The sequence below is a fragment of the Sarcophilus harrisii genome, chromosome 3, assembly GCF_902635505.1.
Source record: "Sarcophilus harrisii chromosome 3, mSarHar1.11, whole genome shotgun sequence".
Lineage (NCBI taxonomy): Eukaryota > Metazoa > Chordata > Mammalia > Dasyuromorphia > Dasyuridae > Sarcophilus > Sarcophilus harrisii.
In genome coordinates, this window is record NC_045428.1 from 166,221,502 (window position 1) to 166,247,708 (window position 26,207).

Consider the following 26,207-nt stretch of genomic DNA (forward strand, 5'->3'; position numbering starts at 1 on the left):
CCGCCCTGGGCAGAGCCTTATACCACACCCTTTATAAGCATGAAGCAGCTCCAGAAAATGAGACCTCACCCTTTTGCACCAAAGAACTTGGGGATGACTACTTCAGGGGGAAAAATGATGTAATATGATTTTATGGTCTCCTGACTTTGGGGGGCTTCTGTTCTAACAATAAGTCAGTAGCCCTAAATCTTCTAGCTTTGGAATCTGCCTCAGGAAACACCCCCACCCCATCTGCCTGATTCTGACACTTAGACAGCTTCCAGCCTTAGGAAACTCCCACACATCAAACTCCTGAGACAAAAGTGAGTAAGACCACTCCTCAATTCATTGCTGATTGATAATCTGGTCAAAGAGAACCAAATTCCTACTTATGAGCCATAGAATTAACATTTCTATGATTGAAAGATAGATAAATGTATCTCCTGCTTCTGTTTCTTTGCTGAATTCCCTTTACAATTCAATCCGCTGTGCAATGGCATTACTACTGCAGGTAAGGTGGTAAAGATTGAAGGGTAGAAGATTGTAATTAGACAACATTTTAGACATAAAATAGATGGTGAAATTTCAAGTGCAACTACTTTCATGGATGACCGAGATAGAAAGGAAACCGGTCACAAGAATTAAGATGGACCCCAATATTCAAAGATTTTTCTATTTGAATATTGAGAAATGACAATTAACCAAGTATTGAACTCACTGAGGAAGAAGAGTGACTTGAGTCAGCAGATGGCTTCAAAAAGCATCTGAACAAGTTGATGATATCAGCAGATGATATAGTAAATGAATATTAGCTCTGCCATACAAACTAATACTAATGTGTATTACTTATACATATATAATTGCACAGTATTAACTATATGACATATTAGTAATAATATATATAATACTAACTTTATAGAGAGAATTCCTAACTTAGGATATCATTTTTGCCTCACTTTTAAATTGCTTTGCCCACTATGTTTCTTAAGCATGGTTTTGATATATTCCTACCTAGTCTTGTTTTGTGAACTACATAAAAGGACTTTGGCACTTCCTTATCAACATGTTCTCTTCAATTATATTGAATTACAAATGATTATGGGCTTCTGTAGCCAATAAATCACTTTTTCTCTCCTGATTTTTATCAATAATAAACAGGAACCTGTCTCAGTTCTTCTTCAGCCCAACCCCTGTTCCCCTGAAACCTTGTCCTTCTAGTTCCTCAAACTCAAATTCCCATGACCTTCTATCTACCTCAGCCATGTAAGAAGAACATTTAATTCCTTTCATTCAAATTCTTTTAAGTAAACTCTTAAAATATTAAATTACCAGACTATGTTATATGTGTCCTTTGAGAGAGATAATATAATGTTGTATGTCTACTTTTACACTCTAGAAACTTGCCTTCAAAGTTCTTTGAGAAAGTCTCTTGTCTTCGAAGGATATGAAAACCATCTAAAGGTTTTGGTTCCCCTTTTTCTCTAAAATCTTCCTTTTTAAGATTGTCTAGTGGTTTGAATGTTTCAGGGAAGGAGATATATCTTATTTAAATTTTCACAAATGAAGTTGTATACAAGATTCAAAATGAAGTATAGCTCTCTAGACTTGGAAATGTGGTTATTTCTTTTGCTTGATATACATATTGGTTAATAGGTTTTAATTTCTTGCTTCTAAATTGGAGGGAAAGTGAAAGGGAAAAGAAAAATAAATATGATAATTGAAAAAATTAAAGAAATACAATGAAAAAAATAAGTTATATAATGCTACAGAGAATTTGAATCCAAAGAATTAGGAAAATATTCCATATAGAAATTTTTGTAATTAAATTTAGCTTTAAATAAAAGAGAGATTCATCCTGGAAACAGAATATTCAGGGAATATTGTAACTATTTCCAAAGACTTGAAGGGCAGCTGTGTGGAAAAGTGGTTAGCCTTCTTTTGTTTGGGCCCCAGAAAGCAGAATCAAGACTAATGTGGGGAAGTTGAAAGAGAACAGATTTAGCTCCAATGGCAAAAAAAAGTTATAACTGTCCAAAAGTTTAACAGTTTGCCTTGAGAGATTATGGATTCTCTCTCTTTAGAAGTCTTCAATGAGCTCTTGCTAAATATAATAGAGTGAGGATTTCATTCCTGTATGGTTTAGGCTATATAGTCTAAGGTTCCTTTCAACTCTCAAATTTTATGATAATGTGAAAGCAAGCATTTCTGAGCAATTATTCATCAAATATTATTTATTCTACCTGAAAGCCACTCTCAGCCCAACATTGCAAATGAAGAGTAAGGTATTTTATCACATGATGTCTTTTTAAAATTATCATCAATCTATCGAGCTCAGATAACCCTTTTCATCACTAGCTTTTGGCCATTTGTGGCTAAGAAAGTAGTATGATCCAATGATCAATTCTGATGGACCCATGTTCTTTTCAATGATGAGATGAGTGAGGGCAATTCTAATGATCTTGTAATGAAGAGAGTTATTTGCCCCCAGAGAGAGGACTGTGGCAACTGAATGTAGTTCACAACATAACATTTTCACTCTTTTTGTTGTTATTTGCTTGCATTTTATTTTCTTTCTCTTTTTTTCAGTCTGATTTGATTTTTCTTGTGTAACATGCATATATTGGATTTAACATGTATTTATTTCTACCATGTTTAACATATTTGCCATCTAGGGGAGGATGTGGGGAAAGGGAGGGAAAATTGGAACATAAGGTTTTGCAAGGCTAACGTCGCAGAATTATTCATGCATATCTTTTGAAAAATAAAAAGCTTATTTAAAAAAAAGAAAGAAAGAAAGTAGTATGATCCTCAGACTTCTCAGTTGTGTTGTATGGCTGTGTGTGTTTAACCTAATCTGTGATTTCCTAAGTAAAAGGAGTCCACAGTGGCCACTTCCCCACAGTTGGAGAGAGTTGCCTGGGTATACCCAGAACAGCTTGCCCAGAGCCACAGAGTGTGCAGCAGAGTCTTCTTGTTTGTGAGGCCTGTTCTCTCCTACCGTATTGCCCCTCAGACTGTCTTGTCCTGGTTGATCTGTTCCAGTCCTCTACAGCTACACTACCACTACCGTAGTCACTTCTGCTACTTAGGGCCCTTCAGGTAGTTCCTCCATTGGGGTTTATCACATAACTTAAGAGTTTAAGTAGAATAACATTCATTTTCTGGGCAAATCCGGCCTGATACGGACAAAGAGGCACCAAGAACAGCTTCCTGGACATGTGATAGATACGGCCACGTCCACTGAGGCTGCTCAGACACGCCAGGGAGCTGTTTCTGAGAAAATGGTGATGATGAGGAAGAAAAGCGCCTTGGAGGGCCCGGATCGGACCGGGATGTGTTGTGACCGAGTCTAGCTGAGTGGCTGTGCGTTAGGAGAAGGGTTTCAGTTTGTGTCTGTGTTCTGTGTGTGTGTGGAATTGTCCCCACGTGACTGACTATCCTGACTGCTTCTTTCCCTCATCATCACCAGCTATGGTTAATGGGGTGACAATGTCCAGCAAGAGACTGTGCACTAGTGTCATAAGGGAAATGGAGCCTTCTTTTTCCTTCAGAGTCCATTTGACATCCCATACACACACTTGCAATTTATTTGTTCTTCTCAATTCTAGATATAAGGAATCCCTAATTTTGTGGGGTTTTTTTGCTGAGGCAATTGGGGTTAAGTGACTTGCCCAGGGTCACATAGCTAGGAAGTGTTAAGTGTTTGAGGCCACATTTGCACTCAGGTCCTCCTGACTCTTTAGGGCTGGTGCTCTACCCACTGTGCCACCCAGTTGCTCCAGAATCTCTCATTTAAGATAAACCAGAATCCAGGCCAGCTTTTATAGCCAGCACAACATCTATGCCCAGAAGAACAAGGAGTGGTCTTTGGGAGTGATGCATGATACCCGCCTAGTCATGATCTTGGACCGTTTAGAGCCAACCACCCCAGTCTGAGGTGATATAAGGGAAAGTGTTCCCTTCTGGTACTGGAAGAAATGTGTGTACACTTGTTTTTGTTTTTTAAAATCCGTCTTTGAAGTAAATATCCCTTTGTTAAAGCCTCCCAGTGTTAAGTGGTACAAGCACAAGCAAACAGGCCCTGCCTTCCCCGCAAGGCCAAATGGTTTTGCAGAGGTTTGTCCTGAGGCAGCGCCGGCAGAAGAGCTCTGCTTTAAAAGCCCCAAAGTGGTTTCAAGTCACAACTAGGCTTCAGGGTCTTGCCCAAACGTGCCATAGAGACCCCTAAAGAAACAGTGTTCTGAATTTCAGAGATACGGAGAGATATATCCCTGAGAGGGTAGCAGAAAGAACCCAGGGGACTCAGAGAAACATTAACCCATCCAAAAGAGCAAAACCCGGCATGGGCCCAAATCCCCAGTTCAGAAACTGAGCTAAAGAGATAAATAAACCAAAAACCCCGGGCAGTATCAAAAACTGCCTCAAGTGAGAGAGCTAACAGCCATAATAGTTGCAAGCAGAAATTCAACTGCAAGGAAAAAAATGGATTTTCTATGAGGACTTATGGATACCTAAAAGAAAAAAAAACATTAAAAAAATTTAAAACTATGGAGGAAAGAACTAGTTTATCAGAGAAAGTGGAAGCCCTTATCCAAAAAATGAACTCCCTGAAAATTAGAATATACCAAACAGAAATGACTCCATGAGATAAAAAGAAATAATGAAAACAAAAACAAAAGGTTGAAAAAATAGAGAGAATGTAAGATATCAAATATATAAAATAACCTGGAAAACATGTCAAGGAGAGATAATTTAAGAATCATAAGATTCTCTAAAAATCATGTCTTAAGGGACAGCTAAGTGGTGCAGTGGATAGAGCACCAGCCCTTAAATCAGGAGGACTGGAATTCAAATGTGATCTCAAACACTTATCACTATGTGACCCTGGGCAAGTCACTTAATCCCAATTGCCTCAGCAAAAAAAAAAAAAACAAAACAACAAAATAACAACAAAAAAATATTTAAAAAAAAAAAAAAAAAACCTGCCCTAGATTCTATATTTCAAAAAATATGTAACCAAATCTACCAAGGAGAAAGAGAAGATAGAACCCATTGTTCACTTTATGAAGGAAACCCCAAAACAGAAAGTCCCAGGAATTTCATTAATCACATCAAAGAAAAAATACAGCAAACAGTCAAAAAATAAACAATTCAAGTACCAAAGAACCATGATCAGGATCATGCAAGATCTTGCAGCTTATACTATAAATGAGATGATATTTTGGAATACAATAGTTAGTCCAAAAGGCAAAAGACTTAGGTTTCTAAGGAAGAATTATTTCTCCACAAGGCTGAATATGTAATCCTACAGGGCAAAAAAAAAGGGGGGGGGAATCTTTAATTTAATAGAAAATTTTCAAATGTTTGTAACAAAAAATACCATAGCTGAAAAGGAACTTTGAAATGAAAATTTAAGAATCAAGAGAAACCTAGAAAAATAAATTTATTTGAGCAATTGAAAGAAGTTATATGGTTCTGAGTGCTAACATTCTAATGGGTATGGGTAGGCAAGAAATGTGTCCCTTTGAAAACTTTAATGTCTACAAAGAATATTGAGTTAGTTAAAAAGGGAAAACAAAAGACTTGAGAGGCAGATTAATTTTATTCTGAGGATTTTAAGAGGGTAAAGAGAAGGGACAATAAAAGAAAAACGTGTTGAAAGGAAGGGGACTGTATAATGTGCAATTTCCCATAACTGGGATGCATGGGAAGAAGAGTATTCAAATATAGAAAAGGGATGGGGGGAGAATACATCAGATGAACTTTACTCTGATCATAAACAGTCCCTTTGGGGCAGTTAGATGGCTGAGTAGGTTGAGAGCACTGCCTAGAATCAGGAGGACATGCCTTTTCAAAAGTGACTTCAAACACTTAACACTTTAATGTTCTTGTTTAAAAAGAAAAGGAAGAAAAAGTCAAAGGAAGATTGAAGAAATACAAAAATCCAGCATGGAAACAAGTCAAGATGGTTGAGAGAGAAGTTAATAGGAGGAGATAGGCATAAGAAAAATAAATTTCTTGATTCTGATTTCTTCATTCTAAAAGGGGGACTAAAAGGGAGAAAAAAGAAAGCAAAAATTAAAATCTAAGGGAGGAGAGGAACCTGCCTGAAAATAAAATAAAATTGAATTTTAAAAGATATTATCTAAAGAGGGAGGATGCTCATTGTTTAGAAAATGGCTGAAGAAATTGCAATAAGAAATGACAAAATAAACTGTCATGCATGATTTCTTTGATTCATATCTGGAATGATGAAAGGGAAATTAATTTTTCTAAGTAAGTGTCTAAAAGAAGAAGAAAGAATTTTAAAATGTATGTATGTGTAAGAAACTGCTAATTAATTTTAAGTGGTGAAGTTTTGAGGAAAAAGAGGTTCAAATAATTTCCCAAATCAGTCTCTAGGTGGTGGTATTAATCCAGAACAAATGGGCAGTGGTGATGGAAGCAGGTAAGAGAGAGAGAAGCAAAACACTTAGTATATCTTTCAATAAGAGCTATATACTGGAATTTAATTTGGGTCAAATATTTCTCAAAATGAGTAGGGAATACATTTTTTTCATTATACATTCTGCTGAGGGCTTTAAAATCGTTATTTTAATTGGACATGACCTATAGCTAAATTAAACAAGATCATTATAAATGTTTATATTAACTTTTAGATCAATTAACCTTATTCCATATTGATACCATAGTCTATTCTATTATTAGTCTCCAAAAAAAAAAAAAAAAAAAAAAAGGCACTCATGCTTTCTAACTTAGGGCTTCATTTCTTTTTATTACACAACTAGATATACTAGCTTTCTATTACTCCATAGCTATAGTTTAAATCATAGCTAGAATATTATAAAGATAGAAATGGCAGGATTTGGCAATTGATTGGATAGATAGAGAGGAGTCTAAATGGGACTTCATTGGGAACTCAAGTGCCTGGAAGAATGATGATCTTTTCCACAGTCACAGGGAAGTTAGGAAAAGGGATAAACTAGGCAGGAAGTAAATATAATATAATATATTTAATATTATAATGTTTAGTTTTAGATATTTGGGATTTAAGAAGTTTACAAGATGAAGATGGCAGAGAGGAGACATATTAATTTTCCAGCTTAAGATATGGAAGGACTTCAGGGAAGGTCTATCTCAATTGGGCAAAGGGGATACTCATCCCAATAAGAATGTCCCAGGCCCAATGAGGCTCAGGATGTGTAGAGACTCAAAGCAGGAATTTAGCAGGAGACTCTTAGCCCAAATACAGCAGCGTTGACTACTCTGAACTCTGGTTCAGGCTAATAGATCAGCAAACCAGCTGTGAGACATTCCATTACAGAAGGCAAATTGTGAGTCTATGATCCCCCGTAACAAGTGGGACTTGGCCAGGCCCATCCAGTACAGTGGAAAATCATCTGCAGCACCACCAGTCTCTCAGTGTCCCTCTGCAAAAGAAGCTTGGAACAATCTCCACTATGTCCTGTGAGCAGAACTCACCTTCTAAAAATGAGCAAAGAAAGCAAATAAGTCTGACTACAGAAACCTACTATGAAGACAGGGAAGATCAGAACACAAACCCAGAAGAGGACAGCAAAGGCAAAATGCTTTCAAGTGGACTCAAAGCTGGTTTTCAGCTCAAAAGGCTCTCTTGGAAGAGTTCAAAAGGGATTTTAAAAGAGAAAAGAAAAATGGGTAAAAGAAGTGAAAGGTATGCAGGAGAATTATGCAAGTTTAGGGGGAAAAACCAACAGCTTGGAAAAGGAAGCACAGAAATTAATTGAAGAAAACATTTTAAAAAATGAATTTAGTAAAAAAGGAAAAAGAAAACAAATCCTTTAAAAAAAATAGAATTTGTGAAATAGAAAAAAAATCCACTGAAAAAAATAACTACTTTAAAAATACAATTGGTTAAATGCAAAAGGAGATTTTTTTAAAAATAATCAAAGAAAATAATTCACTAAAAATTAGAACTGTACAAATGGAAGTGAATGACTCAATGAGGCATCACAAATCAGTCAAAAAAATCAAGAAAATGAAAAAATAGAAGAAAATGTAAAATACCTCATTGGAAAAACAACTGATCTGGAAAGTAGATCCAGGAGAGTCAATTTAAGAATTATTGGACTACCTGTAAGCCATGATGAGAGCCTGGATAGCATCTTTCAAGAAATCATCCAGGAAAACTGCTTTGATATCCTAGAACCAGAAAGCAAAATAGTCATTGAAAGAATCCATTTATTACATCTAAAAGGTAGCCCAAAAACTCCAAGCAATACTGTAAATAAATTCCAGAATTAACAGAGCAAGGAGAAAATACTGCAAGCCACTAGAAAGAATTCAAATGTCAAGGAGCCACAATCATGATAACCAGAACCTAGCAGCTTCTACATTTGCATTTGGAAATTCCATCCCATTTGGAGTGACTGGAATATGATATTCCTGAAGGCAAAGGAGCTTGGACTACAACCAAGAATCAACTACCCAGCAAAATTAAGCTTTATCTTTCAGGGAAAAAGATGGACATTCAATGAAATAGAGGATTTTAAATCATTTCTGATAAAAAGACTAGAGCTGAATAGAAAATCTAATCTTCAAATACAAGACTCAAGAGAAGCATAAAAACATAAATGAAAGGGGGAAAAAAAAGATGTCTACAAGATGTGCAGTGCAAGCTATCCAATAGACAAGTGGAGATGTGGGACCAGAAGTCTTTGAACTATAAAACTCAATGTAATTAATATTCAATAACTACTAAATATGACATTTTACAAATAATTTGATATGTAAATTACAATTGAAAGTTAGAAACTACCTAATGTATTGGGTGCCATCCAACTATCCTACTCTACTTCCCTTATTTAGTATGCTTTTCCACTCTGTAAATCTTGTCATCCTTCCTCAAAATTCCCATGGCTCTACCTCCCCTCGCCCTCTCAGTTTAAAACTATATCTCATATTTTATTTTTAAAAATTGAGGTCATTCACTGTAAGAACCTTCTTCTCCCCTCTTCCTCATTTCACATCACTCGTGCCTTCTGTCCTATCTCTTCATTCAACCCTGACTCATATTAAGAACTAGCCTTTGGAAAAGGAAGCAGAGAAATTAATTGAAGAAAACATTTTTTAAAATGAATTTAGTAAAAAGGAATAAGAAAACAAATCCTTTTAAAAAAATAGATTTTTTTTTTACCAAAAGCTAATTTTTTACCAAAGCTAATTTTTCTTTTTTCTTTTTTTTTTTTTAATTTAATAGCCTTTTATTTACAGGATATATGCATGGGAACTTTACAGCATTAACAATTGCCAAACCTCTTGTTTCAATTTTTCACCTCTTACCCCCCCCCCTTCCCCTAGATGACAGGATGACCAGTAGATGTTAAATATATTAAAATATAAATTAGATATAAATTTGATCCAGCAGTGCTACTACTGGGATTATATCCCAAAGAGATTATAAAGAAGGGAAAGGGACCTGTATGTGCACGAATGTTTGTGGCAGCCCTTTTTGTAGTGGCTAAAAACTGGAAACTGAATGGATGTCCATCAGTTGGAGAATGGCTGAATAAATTGTGGTATATGAATATTATGGAATATTACTGTTCTGTAAGAAATGACCAACAGGATGATTTCAGAAAGGCCTGGAGACTTACACGAACTGATGCTGAGTGAAATGAGCAGGACCAGGAGATCATTATATACTTCAACAACAATACTATATGATGACCAGTTCTGATGGACCAGGCCATCCTCAGCAACGAGATCAACCAAATCATTTCCAATGGAGCAGTAATGAACTGAACCAGCTACGCCCAGAGAAAGAACTCTGGGAGATGACTAAAACCATTACATTGAATTCCCAATCCCTATATTTATGCACACCTGCATTTTTTATTTCCTTCACAAGCTAATTGTACAATATTTCAGAGTCTGATTCTTTTTGTACAGCAAAATAACGTTTTGGTCATGTACACCAAAGCTAATTTTTCTACCTGCACAAGTGAATTCATATTCCATCCCATCACCTCCAACAAATTACCTTCCTCTGCTGTCAACACCAACTTTTTCAATCTTTCTCTGCTTACTGGCTCCTTCCCTACTTAGTACAAACATGCCCACATCAAACAAACTCTCATGATCCTTTTTGCTTGCTGACTGCCATCATTCCTTATCTCTTCTGGCCTTGGTGGCTAAACTCCTCAATAAGGCCATCTATACTAGGTACTTCCACTTTCTTCTCACACTTTTTATCCCCTTACTATCTGTTTTCCAACATCCTTCCACTGAAAGTTCTCTCCAAAGATACCAATAATCTCTTAAATGTCAATTCTCTTCAACTTTTGACATTGTTGATCACCCTTCTTCTTCCTGATACTGTCTTCTCTTTAGTTAAGACAGTATTTCTGTCTTTCCTGGTTCTCCTCTCAAACTGCTACTTTTCAGTCTCCTTATAGTGTTATATAGTATTATTGTTACAGCTTGTTAGCTCTACTGTGTTAGCCATGTTTATTGCTTTAGATTGATTGCTGTGTATACCTGTTCTTTTGAAATGTGCTTGTGCTATATTTTCCACATAGTTAAGCATGTTATTGCAGCAGATTCCTTGCAGGTGATGCTCTGAATAGGGCCATGCTTACTGCATGTACTGCTGAAATTAATTTATCATATTTCAGTTTCAACAAACAATTGTTTGCCAGGAACACCAGGAAAATTGTTTTAAAGGGGTGGTGTTTGGATTTTATATTTACAGGTTTGGGACATGCCCCAGCTGATCTTTTCAAGGGACTGCAAAGTATTTTCTTCAGGGGAGATATGCAACACCTGTCCCAAAGGACTGGCAATGGAATTCTCTCTCCTTAGTGAGATGAAGACCCACCCTATATGAGAAGAGGAGCTTAGTTGGAGAATTGCTCCAGCCTTCATCAGTCCCTTTTTGGGACTCTTCAAGAACCAGCTCCCTTTGAAACTCATCAAGTTACTTTGGTGCTTCTGGTCCTCAGTTTCAAGAGAGATGAGACCAATCTTACTTCAGGCTGGTGAAGGAAAAAGACAGGAAAGACACGAGGAGAACTAGTCGTATCCATCATATCCCTGTTCCCAGCTTACTACTCTAGAAACTTAAGGGAGTTTCCCCTTGGGTGAGATCCAGGACACTCTCAGTGGAGGTAAATTGTTTCATTCTCACTGGGAGAACTCCTTCATTCTGTATTGTCTGGTATATATTGTCTATTGCAAAACTTCTCTAATTAAGTTTTTCTATAATTTGGGTAAGGGGGTTACTTTGTTATTTGCCATATATATTCATTATAGAACAGGTATTAGTTGGGAAGGGGGTCAAGCTCGAGATCCCCTTCTTCCGGATGACAAAGCAATCAGAAGGTACATGGAACCCAATCATATCCCCTCAGTAAATTGTATTTAAAGGAGAAGAAAGATATACTTCGAAATTGATAACCCATCTCCCTGAGAAGAATAAAGTGGTAGCCCCCAGTCTCAACTTTCTTCTTGGAGAGGGTGGGTAGAAAAGGGGCCACACAAGGACACTGACGTTGACTACATCTCCCTTTTTTTTCTTACACATGTATTCTGTTTTAGTGGTTGTTGTTGGTGTTGGTTGTTTCAATTTATACTACTGTCATTCTGTATATTATTTATCTGACTTTGCTTTAAAAGGAATTAAAAGATCATTATGTTATATACTTAGTTTATAGTCTCCATGTCTATTTTCCTTCTCCCCTCCAACAAAGGCAACTAGTTGCTTTTGGACTTTTCTTTTCTCTATCAGTGTCAAATTAACATTGAATACCATTTTTTTTGCTAAATGTTGTATTTTCCCTCTTATTTTTTTAATCTTTTTAAAAATTTTTATTCTTTTTAATTATAGCTTTTTATTTACAAGTTATATGCATGGGTAATTTCATAAAATTGACAATTGCCAAACCTTTTGTTCCAATTTTTCCCCTCCTTCCCCCACCGCCTCCCCCAGATGGCAGGTTGACCAATACATGTTAAATATGTTAAAGTATAAATTAAATACAATATAAGTATACATGTCTTAACAGTTATTTTGCTATACAAAAAGAATCAGAGTTTGAAATATTGTACTATTAGCCTGTGAAGGAAATCAAAAAATTCAGGCAGACAAAAATATAGGGATTGGGAATTCTATGTAATAGTTCATAATCATCTCCCAGAATTCTTTCCCTGAGTGTAGCTGGTTCAATTCATTACTGCTCTATTGGAACTGATTTGGTTCATCTCATTGCTGAGGATGGCCAGGTCCATCAGAATTGATCATCATATAATATTGTTGTTAAAGTATGTAATGATCTCCTGGTCTTGCTCGTTTCACTCAGCATCAGTTTATGTAAATCTCTCCATTGCCTTTAATCTTTAAGGGATCAGACTTCTTTTCCTATAAATATTCTTAAAACACACATTTGAACAAATGGAATATTTTTTAATATGGTTCCATTGTTTCTTTTTCTTTTTTTTTTTTTTTTTGTTTCGTTTTGTTGAAGCACTTGGGGTTAAGTGACTTGCTCAGGGTCACACAGCTAGGAAGTATTAAGTGTCTGAGATCAGATTTGAACTCAAGTCTCCTGACTTGATTGTTGCTTTACAATATTTAACAAAGAAGAATAATGAGCAAATTCATTAAGCCTTTTTTATGCTTTCATTGTCTAGGCTGCTAATTTGTATTGACTAAGTACTCAGGAGTAGAAATAGTTCATTTGGATTTCCCAGGTAGGTTTGAAACTGATGCATTTCCTTTTCACAGAAGTTTAAAAAAAAGAATCAAAAATGAATGTTTTAAAATTACAAAGAATGAGGTAGGCGTCAAAGACAAGAAAATATCTCTCCCCATACCTTTGCCAAAGTAAAGCATTGTATATATTGTCAAATTTTTTTCACTATATTAATTTATTTTGCTGATTTTTACCTTCTTTCTCCCCTTTTTCCTTAAAAAAACATCTTTGATAAGGGACAGTTCTCTGGAAGGTAGAAGGGAAACATATGGTCAAAATTTAAATTTTATTATAAAATATGAAATCTAAAGATATTAAAAAAAGTTTTTTTAGACTGTAAGCTCCTTGAGGGCAAGGATTCACTTGCTTAGATTTGTATTTCTCCTGTTTAGCACAATGCCTTATTACATAACAAGCTATTAATAAATGCTTCATCATTATTAATTTTTTAAATTAGGTTCCTACTTACCCTAATAAATGATTATACTTTACAAATGTAAAGACAGAACCCTGATTCATTAATTTCCAGATTTTTAGCCTTTCATATCTTCATACAATTGTTCTACTACTACTAGTGACTCCCTCAACCAATGATTTTCATGTATTTTATGTGTGTGTACTACATATATAAATATACACATATTGTCTCATTATTCCTTGAAGATACAAAATGTTTTCATTTTTCATTTTTTGTACCCTCTAATGCTAGGACATGGTGGATAAATGCTTAATAAATGCTCATGAGCTGATTTCTATGAGGAACTAGGCTTACTAATAACTTCCTCTGTCTAAAATACCACCAAGAACCAGAAAGTAATAAAAGAAGAAAGATCCTCATTGTAAGCATACACAAAGCAGAGAACCAGTTGGGCCAACATACCTTGGGACAAATATTATCACTGACCTTTCCCCTGGCCTCTATCTCCGAGCAGCCAAAGCAAATGGGGCAAAATCCACAAAACTTACCTTGTATACTTTCCTATATTGGAGTCGATTGTCTCAGGCCCTTAATTACAGTCTATTTACCAAGCTTAGTTATCAAGTTTTTAAGCCTCTCATAGATCAGAAGTAGCAAATTAAAGGGGTCCAGTGAGATACTATAGACAAATATACTGTCAGTGAAAAGCAAGGAAAGACATAGGAAAAATTTAAAAAGCAGATCTAACTGGTTTTTCCAAAGCAGTACTTTGGAAGTACTTTTGGAGTACAAGATCAGCCTAAATTCAGAGAATCTCACCCCCAGAAGTCATGTCACCAATTGATGAATTTTTTTTTGGCCACAACTCATGAAAATTGTTTACTGAGAGATGAATGGACTGTGAGCAATCAAAAAAGGTTATAAATTTGGTACCATAGTGTTATGGGCCAGAACTCTGAATTTAAAACAAAGGATTCTTACAAGGTATTAAATTAAAAGTCAGTGGAATTGATAGAGACAATGGTTACCTAGTTTAACATGGTTCAGTATGATAGATTTAATCTTACAACAAATAATGGTTTCCTAGTGATATAATGATTGCTTTATACTCAGTGTAGAGCATATAAGCTAGAAGCCTTAGCCAGGATTCATTCAGAGAGATACAGAGAGCAGAAAAGACAGGCGGGAGCTCAAGCTCTCTGAACCAAGGAGAGAGATAGGCCTCTAAGAAAGCTAACTGGGCCCCAGGAAAAGAGACATGACTTTGAAAGAGACAATAAAGGATTTGGACTTTAACACCTGGCTGTACTTATGGTGATTACTGAACTGAAACGAAGGCTGTTCCCAGAGACCCCAAGGAAACCGAATCAAAAGAACATTACACCACAGAGAACAAAACAGCCCTATTTTGCAATGAATTGAATTTACAAAACCTGACTCAAATGCTTCCATCATGCTTAGTTTGAATACACAAACCCCTGTTGTGCTGCATAAGGTACTATTTAGGTGATCATGACCCTCTAAAGTTGCATCCAACACCCAACTAGAGACTAATTTTCCTGGACAAGCTATACATTATCATTGTTCAGTCTTTTTTCAGTCATGTACAATTCTTCATGACCTCATTTGGGGTTTTCTTGATAAAGACACAGGAATGGTTTGCTATTTCCTTCTCTAGCTCGTTTTACAGATGAGAAAATTAAGACAAAAAAGATGAATCTTCCTGACTCTAGGTCTAGCACTCTATCCACGGAGCCACTTAGGCTACCACAAATTCCATTCCATAGAAGGCTGATGATTCTCTGAGCAGTCCAGCAAAGGCTTTATACAAGCTGAGGACAGCTGAGGCTCCATGGTTCAAGCTTTTTTCAAGTATCAGTATATCACTTTTCCTTTCAGTTTGGCTACTCCCTTTATTTGACCTTGAGTCATATATGGTTCTGCTTTTGGGCAAGATCCTCCCTGGACGCTCAAGAACCTATACTCAGAAGTTTCTCAATATCTCTTTCAAAAGTCAGGGAGTGTAACAAAATGATAAAGAAACAAGTAGGGTTTAAAAGAAGAGCAAAGCGCGGACACTTCCAACTTATCTCTTTGTAGAAGTAGGGGATCCATAGATGTTGTATATTGCATGTATTTTTCAGACTTTTTTCAATGTTTTGATCACTTGTTCTGATTTTTTTTTCTTTTCCTTTTTTGTGTTAAAAAAATACTATTTGTTATATAGAATAGTTTTCTTACTTATCTCTTTGTAGAAGTAGGGGATCCATAGGTGTTGTACATTGTATTTTTCAGACCTTTTTCAATGTTTTGATCACTTGTTCTGGTTTTTTTTTTTCTTTTCCTTTTTGTGTTAAAAAAATACTATTTGTTATATAGAATAGTTTTCTTACTTATCTCTTTGTAGAAGTAGGGGATCCATAGGTGTTGTACATTGCATGTATTTTCCAGACTTTTTTCAGTGTTTTGATCACTTGTTCTGATTTTTTTTTCTTTTCCTTTTTTGTGTTAAAAAATACTATTTGTTACATAGAATAGTTTTCTTCAAAGAAGAAGGGAAGAATACTGGGGAAAACTCTGATATTGTGAAAAAACAGACATCAATAACAACTTATTTTAAAGTTTTAAAAGAAAACTGGAAGATGTGTGACATTTTAGAAATAATCTCAATCAACAATGATTAAAACAAATAAGCAAACAAAAACTTCTTGTTATTTAAAAAAGATAAACTCTTAGCTACCCAGAAAACTAGACATTTTCCATAAATTCTACATAGCCTAGATTTTGCTAATACTATATTGTTTGAGGGGGTGTCTATATGTGTATTTTACCTTCAGGAAAGAATACTCCAAAAAAAGTAAGCTGTGTTACTTGTTTTTTCACGGAAGGTGCACAGTCATTACTAAAAACTCACTCCCATGGGTACTGTTCATTCCTATTATAAAATCTAAAGAACTTTGTAAACCTTTAAAAGTCCTGCCAGCAATCAGGAGGAGGCATTATTTTCCTCACTGCCCAATCCTAAAACAATATCTATGTCCTCAACTGTGATACATTTCCTGTTGCAAGTACAATTTGCTATTAAGAAAAATGTGGCCAAGAGCTATTTGTACCCCAAAGAAACCTTAGAAATCAGCAAACATTATAAATCAGAACTTGATTTATTGCTTTGTTCATTGTTTAAACTTAAAAAGCTGATAGAGAAAGAAATGTTAATAATGTAACTTAAATTTAAAAATGTATAATGCATTTAACTCGAGGTTAACTTAGGTGAGTTTCCCATTCTCACAAACTGTATTATGGTCTCCACTCTAGTATCCCAAAGGTCTCTTCCTTTGTACTTCAACTAAATGTATCCTTTAAAAAATTATTTGAGGGCATTTTCCACTTAGCTTACCCCAGTATCATTTTTTTAAAAAGGCACAAAGTGCTAGTTATAGTTCTGTCTTCAGTCAAGTAAAGTCAAATCACTTTTGCTTTTTGTTTGTTTATGGTTTTTCTCTTTTGTTCCATTTGTTCTTTGACAATATGAATAATATGGAAATGCTTTTACATTATTGCACATTTATAACCTATGTTAGTTGTCTTGCCATCTTGATAAAGGGACAGGGGAGGAAGGGAAAAAATTTGGAACTCAAAATCTTATTTAAAAATAATGTTAAAGACTATCTTTACATGTCATTGGAAACGAAAAAAATACTATTTATGAAAGAGAAAAAGAGAAAAAAGGAAAGAAGGGAGGGAGGGAAGAAGGAAGAAAGGAAAGAAGGAAGGGAGGAAGGAAGGGAGGAAGGAAGGAAGGGAGAAAGGGAGGGAGGGAAGGGAGAGAGGGAGGGAGAGAAGGGAGAGAGGGAGGGAGAAAAGGGAGAGAGGGAGGAAGATAGAGAGGAAAGAAGGAAAGAAAGAAGGAAGGAAGGAAAGAAAATGCATTGAATTGGAAGATTGGGTAACTTGCTTCAAGTTTTTTTTTTTTCCCTTTAAATCCCCTATAGTATTTTTTTTTTTTAGTAATTTTGTTTAATTTAAAGCCTTTTATTTTTAAAACATATGCATAGATAATTTTCACCTTTGCATTCACCTTTGCAAAACCTTGTTTTTTCCAATTTTTTTTTTCTTTTCCTTCCTCCCACCCCCTTCCCTAGATGGGAAGTAAGCCAACATGTTAAACATGTGCAATTCTTCTATACATATTTCCACATTATCATGCTACACATACACACAAAAATCAGATCAAAAAGGAAATGAGAAAAAAAAAAAGCAAAATGCAAGCAAACAATAAAAAAAGTGAAAATACAATGTTGTGATCCACATTGGAGCTCAGTCTCCACAGTCCTCTTCTTGGATGCATATGGCTCTCTTTACCACAAAACCAAAACTGGTATGAATCATCTCGCTGTTGAAAAGACCCACATCCATCAGAATTGATCATTGTGTAATCTAGCTGTTGCCATGTACAATGTTCTCCTGATTCTACTCCCTTCACTTTGCATCAGTTCATGGAAGTCTCTCCAGGCCAGGGGATGTGGGATTGATGCATTGTTGGTGGAGTTGTGAACGAATCCAACCATTCTGGAGAGTAGTTTGGAACTATGCTCAAAAAGTTATCAAACTGTGCATACCCTTTGATCCAGCAGTGCTACTACTGGGATTATATCCCAAAGAGATTATAAAGAAGGGAAAGGGACCTGTATGTGCACGAATGTTTGTGGCAGCCCTTTTTGTAGTGGCTAGAAACTGGAAACTGAATGGATGTCCATCAGTTGGAGAATGGCTGAATAAATTGTGGTACATGAATTTCTGATGGACCTGGCCATCCTCAGCAACGAGATCAACAAATCATTTCCAATGGAGCAGTAATGAACTGAACCAGCTACGCCCAGAGAAAGAGCTCTGGGAGATGACTAAAAACCATTACATTGAACTCCCAATACCTATATTTATGCACACCTGCATTTTGGATTTCTTTCACAAGCTAATTGTACAATATTTCAGAGTCTGATTCTTTTTGTACAGCAAAATAACGGTTTGGTCATGTATACTTATTGTGTATCTAAGTTATATTTTAATATATTTAACATCTACTGGTCATCCTGCCATCTGGGGTAGGGGGTTGGGGGTAAGAGGTGAAAAATTGGAACAAGAGGTTTGGCAATTGTTAATGCTGTAAAGTTACCCATGCATATATCCTGTAAATAAAAGGCTATTAAATAAATAAATTTTTAAAAAAAAGTCTCTCCAGGCCTCTCTGAAATCATCCTACTGATTGTTTCTTACAGAACAATAATATTCCATAACATTTACATAAAATAATTTATTCAGCCATTCTCCAACTGATGGGCATCCACTAAGTGTTTCCAGTTTCTTGCCACTACAAAAAGAGCTGCTACAAACATTTTTTTGCACGTGTCTCTTTCTCTCTCTCTCTCTCTCTCTCTCTCTCTCTCTCTCTCTCTTTCTCTCTCTCTCTTTACTGAGGCTTTTGGGGTTAAGTGATTGCTCAGGGTCACAAAGCTAGGAAGTGTTAAGTGTCTAAGGACAGATTTGAATTCAGGTCCTCCTGACTTCAGGACTGGTGCTCTATCCATTACACCACCTAGCTGCCCCTCTTTTTCTCTTTTTTATGCTCTCTTTGGGATACAGATCCAATAAAGACACTACTGGATCAATAAACAGTTTGATAGCCCTTTGGGCATAGTTCAAATAGCTTTTCAGAATGGTTGAATCAGTTCACAAGTGCATCAACAATGTATCACTGTCCCAATTTTCCCACATCCCCTCCAGCATTTGTCATTATCTTTTCCTGTCATCTTAGTCTGAGAGGTGTATGGTAATACTTCAGAATTATCTTAATTCACATTTCTCTACTCAATAATGATTTAGAGCATTTTTTATATGACTACAAATGGTTTTAATTTCTTCATCTAAAAATTGTCTGTTCATATCCTTTGAGCATTTATCAATTGGAGAATGGTTTGAATTCTTATAAATTTGAGTCAATTCTCTGTATATTTAAGAAATGAAGCCTTTTTCAGATCATGGATTGGGTAACTTGTTTGAGGAACAATAAGAAGGCCTGAGCCATTGGCTAGGACAATACATGAATGGGACTAAAATCCATCAAAATTAGAAAGGCCAATTAAAGGCAAAAAGAAGTTTTATATTTGATTCTGGAGGTAAAAGAATTATGGGGGAAATGGGGAGGTGGAAAGAGGGACATGGACAGACCTGGATTTTAGGAAGATCACAGTAGCCGAGTGGAAGCTAGACTAGAGTGAAGAGACTTGAAGAATGAAGGACAACCAAAAAGCTATTTCAATTGCCCATGTATGAGATGATGAGGACAGTATCAGAGGAGAGAAAGAGTTATAGTTGGAAAGGTAGAATAATCAACAGGATCTGGCAAAAGAGACTGTATTTAGAGGGATGAGGAGCTGAAAATAAGAACTAGATTTTGAACCAGAGTAAGTTTAAGATGTTTACAGGACACACAGTCCAAAATATTCAAGAATCAATTGGAGATGCAAGATTGATGATCAAGAAGCACACTAGGGCTAGTGATTTGTGCAAGGTCATAAGTCTAATAAATGGGAGGGTAACGACTAAGACCCAGATATTCTGATTTCTAATTCAGGATTTCTGTTCTTTCAGGGTATGCTCAATTATCTGAAGTTGAATTGGATGAGAAAAGCACATGGCACAAATCAACCATCAGTCCAACTTTTAGAATACGGATCATAAGTAGAATTGTAAACCAATGATTTTGACAACAAAAATAAGTAACGTCTGAACGACCTTGGAGGGTGGGGAGAGGACAGGGGCAGGGTGGCTAAATTGTGATGATTCCAAATATGGTTGAGATAATACTGGAGACAGAAATCATGGTAGTGAAAGTTGAGAAAACAAATAGCTAAAGGTGTGCAGGAAAACCAGAGGGGGTGAAGAAGATTGAAAATCTTGTTGTAAAAGGATGAAACCTGACCTAGCTGTCCATACTATGATGAAAAAAAGAGCCTAGATACTATTTTACAAGAAATCATCAAAGAGAACTGCCCAGATGTAATAGAATCAGAAGGTAAAATAGGCATTGAAAGAATTCATCGCACACCTTCTGAATGAAACCCTAAAATAAAAACCCCAAGGAATATTGTGGCAAAATTTCAGAACTATCAGATTAAGGAAAAATTTTTACAAGCAGCCAAAAAAAAAACCATTTAAATACCGAAGTGCCACAATAAGGATCACCCAAGATCTGGCTGCCTCTACATTAAAGGAACGAAGGGCCTGGAATATGATATTCCGAAAGGCACAAGAACTTGGGATGCAGCCAAGAATAAACTACCCAGCTAAGCTGAGCATTTTCTTCCAGGGAAGAAGATGGACATTTAATGAAACAAATGAATTCCATTTGTTTCTGAAGAAAAAACCAGAACTAAACAAAAAATTTGATCTCCAACCATAGAACTCAAGAGATGCAGAAAAGGTAAAAATAACCTAGCTGTCCATAAATGACAACAACATGAATTTTAACAGGATGCAATGAACTCCAAGGGAGAAAAGGAAGTTATGATGAAAAGAGGAAGATGGAAGATCCGAAAGTAGCAAAAGAAAGCAAGAACTATCCCAATTTTTCTTGACTGCAAGAAACTTTGAAAGGGGCTGAAAGCCTTAGAGAAGATGTCAAGATATGGTGGTATCTTAGAAAATGAGATTTCGATTAGAGTCATAAGATGAAAAGAATAGAAACTATGCAGAGCCAGGACTGAATTTACCTGGATGGGACTGGCAAAATTGGGGTGGGGGTGGGGAAGAGTAGTGGCAGCTGATAATGAGCTAATCTAAGTTTCAGGTGGCATGAATCTATAGGCTAATTGGTTCATGTTTGGGGTGGGAGAAGATTAGTGAATCTTAGTGAAAAGGCAAGGCAGAGAGGAAGGCAAGACAGCTGTGAGGTCATAGCTTAAAACTATGGTGAAGTAACCATTTTCTACTAGTTTTGGCTTTGATAATAAGTATATCCACTAGAAAAAATGTATCAAAATCAAAGCAAGCTAAAGAAGTAATATGTGGTAGAGAAAAAAAAATTATTAAACACCATTTTTCTATTAACAGAATACAGTTGCTAAAAACTTTTCTTTTCATATTTTTTTATTTTAATCTTCTGTTAAAGAAAATTCTTTGTTTAAACCTTTGCCCTACAGAAAGAGGCAAAACTCAGGAAAAGAAAATTAAAAGTTTATTAAAACACCAAGAAAAATGTGTTGGTAGGATGATCATTGGTATCAATCAACACTGGGGATTTAAACTAAACAGCTTTTAAAGACAATTTGTCATAAGGGCAAGGCAGTCCTGTGGGTACATATTTACAAAAGGGAATAAGTAATTTCAATTTAGCTCCTCCTTCATTGCCATATCTTAGGAAAATGAGATTTGATGGTAAAACTAGCAGGTAATAGGAAAGACTTTTATAAATAAAAGTACTGGTAAACTGACACCTCTACTAACAAAATGATGATTAAGGCTATGTTGACCAGCACAGAAGACTAGCTAGACCTGGAACAGTAGGGGTAGCTACATAAATTTCAATAACTAAATCAACACAAGAAAAGCATTCTAAAAGAAATTGCTTTAGAACTACACTGCTCTGCACTTTTCAAAGAGTAAATGGTGTTTAAGTGCTCACTATGTACCAAACAATGAATGTGCACTTAGTGCAATCTCTGAAGCTGAGATGCAGTAAAGGATGGATCAATTCTCTGCAGTTTGTGCTAATTTTGGCCTAACACCAAGAAAATAGAGGTTCTCCATCAGCCAGCACCATACCCTCCATCCACGCAACCATCAGTGATCCTAAATGGAGAAGTTTTAAATGTGGATAAGTTCACTTACCTTGGCAATATACCTTCTAGGGGCTTATACATAGAAAACAAGGTTGACAACATCATTGCCAGGTCAATCAGTGTTTAGGAGTCTCCAAAGGAAAGTGGGGTAGAGAAGAGGTATTAGATTGCCTACCAAACTGAAGGTCTCCAGAGCCACTGTGATGACCTTATTGTTATATGATTGTGAAACAGGACAGTGTGCCTGTATCATGCATCAGAAAACTGAATCACTAACCCTTGAATTGTCTTAGGAAGATTCTGAAGATCACCTGGAAAGATAAGGTCCTCAACAATGAAGTCTTTTCTCAAACTGGACAGCCAAGCATTCAAACTCTCCTACAGAAAGTACAGCCCTGATGGGCTGGCCACATTGTTCAAATGCCAAATAAACATTTGCCTAAAAGACTATTTTATGGAGAACTCACCCAAGGCAAACACCCACATGGAGAGTGAAAGAACCAATAGAAGGACACTATCAAGGGCAGTATGTCTCTGAAGAATTGTTGTGACATATAGGAGACACTGGTATGAACACTCAGTAGGGCATGCCAGAATCAAGAAATTCCTCTAATTCAAAAGAAATGTGACATACACAAACTTGGAGACATCTCCAGTCCAAATGTACATATGAACTATTTGACTTGTGATAGAGCCTTCTGAGCTCACCTGATCAGCCACAGTGGACATACTGTACCTTGACTGCAACATAGTGACATCATGTTGGTCTTCTTGGAGAGCAAGGCAACTAGGTGTTAAAGTAAATTTGCCTCAGTTTCCTCATATGTAAAATAAACTAGAGAAGGAAATGGCAAGCCACTCCAACATCCTTACCAAGAAAATCCATTTCATGAAGAATCACATATGTCTGAATAACAACAACAATAAAGAAGATTTTTGAGCAGTTAATGAGAATCTGAGTACAGAATAAGGGATATATACAAAAGACATTGCCTAAATTGAGTTACAAGAATTTGTTAACTATTTGAATATGGAAGGTGAAGAGTATAATCATGACACTGATGAAAATGATAGAGGACCAGATTTAAGTTAGGAAAATAATGAACTTTGTTTAGGGATGAAAGTATTAGATTAGGCAGAAGATTTGAAATTAATTTCTCTCCCTAATGCTTACTATGAACACAGACAACTACTTAATCTCTCTAAGTTTAGCATTGAATAATGTCCTGTTTTATAATCAATAAAGTATAATTAGTTACAGTATGACCAGCGAGGAGTTTGGGTTTTAGGCTACAGGCAATATGGAGTTGTTGAAGATAATTGAACAAGTTAGTAACATGATTAGATTGTACATTAGGAATACACTTAATGACATTTGTTTGAAGAATGAATCAGCCAGAGAAGTAAGTCAAATTCAGTGAACAAGTATTATTAAGTATTTAAAATGTGCCAAGTACTGTGCTAAGCATCAAGATATAAAGTAATGGGGAAAAAAAAACCCACAAAAACCCTAGGCTCTGCCCTCAGAGAGTTCACAATTGGGGAGTCTACAAACAAGAGATAGAGATATGTATGTACACACACACACATATATACATACATTTGTAATAACTTGGAAACAATTTCAGATGAAGATGCTAACATTATAAAAAGACCAGGGAAGGATGATTTCAAAAGGCAGGATTTAAAGCAAGGGAAACAAGGAGGTAGAGAATCCCAGACCTGAGGAATAGCCAATGAAAATGTCCAGAGTTGGGAGATGGGAGGTGTTATGAGAAGAACAGTGAAAAGACAAAGAACACTGGATCACAGAGCACGTGGAAGGGAGCAAAGTGTTGGAAGACTGAAAAGATAAGAAAGGTCCAAGTTCTGAAAGCCTTTAAAAACCAAAGGATTTTGTTTGATCCAGAAGGTAATTGGAGTTTATGGAATAACTGGGTTTTATGTTCAGACCTGTGCTTTTGGAAGATCACTTTGACAGATAAACGAAGAAAGTAGCAGAACAGGGAGAAAACAACAAAGCATAGTGGCCAACTAGGCGACCACTGCAATACTGAGGTGATGGGGTCTTGCACTAGGATGGTGACAGTGTCAGAGGAGGGGATGCAGAGGAAAGAGAAAGGGAGCTGCCTAGAGGTAGCTAGATCACACAGTGAATAGAGCACTGGGCCCCAAGTCAAGAAGACCTGAGTTCAGATTCAGCTTCAGACACCTAGGCGTGTGATTCTGGGCAAATCACACAGCCTCTGTCTGCATCAGTTCCCTCAACTGTGAGAGAAGATCATGATGGCATCTGTTTTACAGAGTTATTGTGAGAATCAAGTGCGATAATATTTGTACAATGTTTAGCCCAGGGCCTGACACAAAGCAGGTACTTAATAAATGCTTGCTTCTTTAGGTTCCTTCTTACAATCCCCAGGACTTGTTAAGAGAAATGCCTAGGAGTAAAAGGAGACTATGTCACTTTGGATATTTCTTTATACAAAAACAACAATGACTAGATTAGAATGATGATAAATTAATAAAAATTGTTTCTGGTACATATATGCCTAAAATGCAAACAGAGTGTTATATTTACTTTGACTTAGAAATAGGAAAAAAAATTGATTTATTAAGTTAAGGTCTTTAAAGGAATAGTTCTTGTAAAGTGGTGAGCAAAACCAAGAACCTAAGGAGTGAATGATTAGCCAAAAAGTGGTCTCCATGATCTTACTACTATAGTTGACTGCTTTAATTCTACATATATTATAAGCGTGTATCCACAGCTGAATTCCTTGAAACCTTCTCTTTCAAGTCTCATGACTCAACAAATCACCTAAGTCACCTCCACCATTCATCTCCCCTGCTTCTTCTCACTTGAGGAACTCATACAACTACAAATGTGTCAGATAACTGAAGTCCAATGATGCTGAGCCATCCTTTTATTCTTCTCTGACTATGGAATCTCCCTCAGCAGATATTCTAAGTCTCTTCTTTCCTCCCTTGGCTTTTATGATCTGACTCCTACTTCTCCTCTGGCCAGTTTGATAAAAAAGACTCCTCAGTCCTTTCCTGTATCTTCATCCATCAACCTGCTCTGGAAGGAAAGTGATCTTCCAAGGCTCTGTCTGTTCATTATTTTCTCTTTTACTTTCAGGTCTGTCTACTTTAGTGATCTCATTTGCACCCACGGGTTCAATTATCATTTCTCCCAAGATAACCACAAAAACCTCTATGTATAGTTATAATCTCTTATAAATGTGAGTCCCACACAAAGCCATCTGCCTACTGCCTCTTTACAACTTTGGAGTCACTCTTGACCTTTCCCTTTTTCATAGCCTTCTTATCCATTCAGTTGCCAAATTTTGTTGATCCTTGCTTTACAGCTCCTCTTCTATATATAGCCTTCCTGTTACTCAAGCAAATCCCACCCAGGTACCCAAAAAAGCTTCCTCAGACACTGATTTGAATATTATGTCACTCCCTTGCTTCAGCAATTTAAGGACCTCCCTATTTCATAAGATTAAACACAAAACCTGGTATTTAACATTCTCTGAGGCCAACTTGCTTTTCCTGACATTTCATATTACTTTCCACTACACACACAGTATTTTCTAGCTAAACTAGCTAGTAGAAGCTATTCCCTAAACTTGATATATTATTTCCCAATTATTCATTCCCTAGGTTTCCTATCTCTAGAATACATTCTCTTTTCACCTAAACCTTTTAGAATCCCTAATTTACTCAAAGCTCAGCAACCACCTAAATCCTTCCTATTCCCCCAGTAATTATTGTTTCTTACCACCTCAAATTTCATTTTTATCTTTCCTACTGTATATTCCTTGAACTCAGGAATGCTTCAGTTTTATTCTTGTGACTTTAGTTTATTAGTATAGCATTTTGGACACAAAAGGCACTTTTATAAAGGTCTGTTGAAATAGAATTAAGACCGTAAGTGCAGATGACTCAGAAGAATTCAGTAGTAAAAGGATAGAGTGATAGAGGATAAATGTTTGAAGGGATGGCAGACTCAATCTACTAATAAGAGAATAGAGTCATGGGTTCTTAGAGAGAACTTTGGAAAACATGGTAATCAATTAGAGATGAATGCAAACATTGCTACATGGCAATGAGAAACCAGTTGAATGCTAGGCTGTAAATAACCTTCTGGTTAAAGGAATAAAAGTCTTTATGTTAGAGGACAAAACCTTGCTGTATAGTTTAAATATGAGGTTTAGACCGTAAGGCAAAGATGTTGTAGCC